Source organism: Plutella xylostella, chromosome 14 (assembly GCF_932276165.1).
Source record: "Plutella xylostella chromosome 14, ilPluXylo3.1, whole genome shotgun sequence".
Taxonomy (NCBI): Eukaryota; Metazoa; Arthropoda; class Insecta; order Lepidoptera; family Plutellidae; genus Plutella; species Plutella xylostella.
The window spans coordinates 5502574-5507106 of NC_063994.1; the positions used below are offsets into that span (position 1 = coordinate 5502574).

A 4533-nucleotide genomic window follows, 5' to 3' on the forward strand; every position below is an offset into this window, starting at 1 on the left:
AAAAAAATATAAAATTATGTAATTTCATAACAAAACTGACCTTGAGGCCTCTTTTCCATTACACGGTTGTTCAAACGTACGGTGTGTAAGCCGTACGGTTGAAAAAACGTGCTAGCTTGTACATGATACGGCAAAATCACCGCGCGAGACATTGGTAAGTACTGGCTAGTAGCGCTTTTTACTCGGGCTGTGTAGGACGTGCTGCGTCATGAATTTTCTTACGAAAAAAAAGATTATAGTTGCTTATTACATATATAGGAAAAAAAAGGGAAGTAAGGTTTTGGATACATCCGATTTTAGAAAAAAGGGAGGAATATGGCGCGTTTCATACACTTGTCAAGAATCAATTGAGAGAAGATGAAGACAAGTTTTACAATTATTTTAGAATGCAGAAAACTACATTCGACAACTTTCTCTAAAAATTATCCCAGGAACTAAAACATCAAGATACTTTTATGCGAGAGAGTATATCGCCCGCAGAAAGATTGGCTGTAACTCTTAGGTAAGTAGGTACAAAATTAAATGACATATTTTAGTTTAAAATTGTTTATTGCACACAAACAAAATTATTACATGTAATTGAATTTTAATAATATTAATTTAAGAACAAGTAAATCAAAAAATACACTACGCTGAAAATGCTACTCAAGTGCGGTACTAAAATCGAATTCGTCTTCAATAGAAACTCGAGAATCTGCCGAGATACTTTCCGCATTTACACTATGTACCTACAGATAATTGTGATTCGGGTCGGTAGTGGATTGGCTCTAAACCAGAACCGTGTCCAAAATCATGAGAAGACGTCTGTGGACGACTTATTCCATAGCCCGATCTAGCAGCTGTAGAATATCCATATGTTGACGATTGCGCATTTGAGGATGCTGTACCACTTACATATCCTTGATGGCCTTGATCCCATTGGTTTCTTGATGTAGGTATATACTGAGTACACTGTCTTTATTGAATATTTTTAATTATTGAAATTACTTGAAACTGAAAGTCTATCATATTTTCATCACTGAACTTGTCAACTGTATCAGCGATTCCCATAAAAAAGTTCATACTACGGCTTTTCTTTTTCTCATCTCGTTCTGCTGAATCCATAAACTTCATAAACCTAATGTCAACTTCACTTAGTTCATTTTTTCTTTTTTTTTAGCCCTTTGCGTCTCACTCCGTTCAGTGTATCCCGAGCTTGATTGATTCGGGACTGCACTATCAAAATTTTCATTACTAAGGCTAGAATCATGAACATGTTCAGTCATGTTAGAATCGGTCTTGCGATGCTCAACATTTTTTTTTAGGAACATCATTTCATCATAGAACATATATTTTCTTATTTTTTTTGCTGAAGAACCATACTTACATTCATTAATTTTTTTGTCATATTTTATCGAGCTATCTTTCATATTGGTCCACTTCTTCATCACCATTTGCCCTGAAAATAAATAAATAATTATTATTAAATTCAAAATTTATAAAAACCCCCGACCTAAACTGAATCGACCCCGACCTAAAATGGGGTTTTAGTATTTGAACCTGAACCGTTTTGTTTTATATTTCAGGTATCTAGCAACAGGAGATACCTTTACTGACCTATACTACAGCTATAGAATTGGAATAAAAACCATAAGTTGCATCGTACGTGAAGTATGCCACTACATTTGGTTAGAACTGTATAAAGAATATATGAAAATGCAAGCAAATTTCAAGAATCTTCCAACTTCCCGCTGTGCTTAGGAGCGGTCGATGGAAAACACATCAGACTTATTAAGCCAATTGATAGTGACTCGATGTTTTTAGATTACAAACATTTTTTTTCTATAGTTTTGATGGCAGTAGTAGATAGCGATTACAACTTTATATTTGTTGACGTTGGCGCCTACGGAAAGGAGTGTGATTCCAGTGTGTTTAAAGAGACCCCATTTTGGAAAAATTTAACAAACAACGGATTAAATCTACCCGATGCAACACGTTTGCCTGGAATTGACTACGATTTGCCATATGCGTTCGTCGCGGACGAAGCCTTTGCTCATAACTCTGGTAACAATTTATTTTTATAAAAAGAAATCAGCTTTTCCTTCATTTTTAACCGACTTCAAAAAAAGGAGGAGGAGGATTCTCTATTCGTCGGGATATTTCTTCAACTTTTAAATCTTGATGAAGACCAGACCATACTGCAAAAATACATTTATCTCTGCCAGTGACATGTAATTGGCCTTGGACTTGTATATACCAGGGGTGATTCTTATTCACCGTGAGGACTTTTTCCAAAATATAACTTTTTTGGTCGCTATAGCTTCCTCCAGACTAGACCGATAGGCGGAAATTGGACATTTAATCTCAACAATAGTGGTTTCTCCTATCAGACCATCCGGGGTAGCTCCTAAAAAAGGAATGATTTTATCTATAAAAAGACCGCATGGAGATTTTTTTTTACAAATTTGTTTTTCCAATTGCTCTATTGCAATTTTCTCATTGGCGATGCCGTGCTGCACTGACGGGACATGACTTACGTCTTTTTTATATAGCATATCTTTAACGAGGTTCTTAGCGTCATCACTTTTTTCTAGACCGTTGAGGAATTGCTCCTTGCATTTTTCCAAAACATCTTCGGGCATGTCAGCTTGTTGGCAGTTCTCACCATAGTGCAAGTTTGACTTAGGAAAAAGGCGTCGCTTACTTTTCTTTTTATTTATGTTTTTGCAACGATTTGCCCGTCGACATTCAAGTCTCTGTACCTTCGTACTTGGACTTCTGCCTAATAAACTTTTCTGCAAATTATACAGCGGTTTTTTCGTATTAAAGGCAACGACAGATGCTTCACAACGAGCTTGGTATGCTCGTTTTAAGGAAAAGTTGACACGTTTACCGCCTACGAATTTCGCAACTATGCTATTGAAGCATTCTACACGGTTGCTGTCGGCATCGTTGATTAGGCTGCGAGATTTAGCAGCCACGGCAGTCACGATTGTTTTGATCCTAAACCAAATCGAACAAGTTTTAAGAGTCAAAGTTAGGTCTTCACTGGTACGGCTGCTCTGGCAATAATAAGCTTTACAGGATTCGTGATTCCAAAGGCATGATTCATTGAATTCATTATATCACCGTAAAGATTGTCTGAGAATCTAATTTAAATCTACTGTAGTATTACTATTATCAGTATTACTACTGACGGTGTCAATAGGGACACAAGTTTTCTTCGTTATAATGCTTATAACTGAGTTAATAAGATGAGCTACTCCTGTAGCTAGACGTCTTTTCTGATTTGAGGACAAAAATAAACTGTCCCAAGTCAACTTAAAATTATCTACGTATAAATTAGTATCAAAGAAATTGATACAGTCAGATTTACAACATGCATTGTACATTATTTTATTTAGGCTACATGTCATATAATTGTATTTGTCAGGCAGGTGTGCATGAGTAAGGAAATGCACAAACAAATACATGTTTTGCAGGATTTGTTTCTAATATAGCAAAAAATCTATTTATGTCAGACTTTGACACCCCTAAACTATTTCCCACCATAATAAATATAGTTGTTTTGTCAGTGTGAGACCTGTCTGAAATCAATTCAACTATTTGTCCGAATGTAAGTTCTGGGTAACAATAATTAACTACTTTTCCATTTACATGATTACTCAACATGTGCCCGAAATCCTTGCCAAGCCTATCGGAGTATACAACTGTGCTGTAATCCTCGGCTGAACTGCTACTACTTGTATTAGTAGTAAGCCTTGTCAAGCAAATGGGTGACATCGTAGGTAACTGCTTATTACCTACTATTCTACGTAATTTCTTAGTGGAGGCCTGAAAAACATCTGCTGCCGCCGATGCGCTTAGGATGACCCCTGAGGATGGCGCAGCTGTCGGGAGGCTGGTGGTGGCCGCCAGGAGTCTGGTGGTGGCCCTCGGGAGGATGGTGGTGGTCCTATAGAGTCCAGTGGTGGCCAACGGGATGCTGTTTGTGGCCTCCGAGGTGGTGGTGGTGGCTTCAGCAGGTGAAGACTTCTCCGGCAGCATCACAACCCGAACTAAGCCCACACTTCTCAGCACCAGCAGCTGGTATTTGTACTCCACAGTTCTCTGGTCTAGGGCAGACTTCAATGTGGCCAGCCTAGACTGTAGCGTAGCCATGTTGAACTCGCACTCTTGGTTGTTGTCTGCGAGCTTCTGGTTGTAGTCTGACATCTCTTCTTCATATTTATTCACCAGTACTTGTAGTCTCACTCTGGAGAGGGGAGCCCTCCCCGCCCCCCCCCCCCACAGAACCGCACCACACAACAACACAACCTATCATACCAATTAGGGACGGTGATACTGTTGACACCGAAACCGGTTTAAATTACTGTACGTGAGGTTTACCAGAGTTACATTAATTAACAATACAGTACGGAATAAGTGAACACGCATAGTTTAGTTATAGATTTATTGTTCAAGTTCAGAATGTTAGTAATAAAGAAAACACATTTGACATGTCGCTTGCAAAATAAACAGATTGCCCTGATCGATAGCAGGAACAACTATGCC

The 4533-nt window shown here is 38.3% G+C and overlaps 1 pseudogene; it reads right to left on the bottom strand.

The window, feature by feature from the left end:
• Window positions 1-273: 273 nt before the first annotated feature.
• On the bottom strand, window positions 274-1693 carry LOC125489493 (annotated as a pseudogene).
• Between the last annotated feature and the right edge of the window lie 2840 nt (window positions 1694-4533).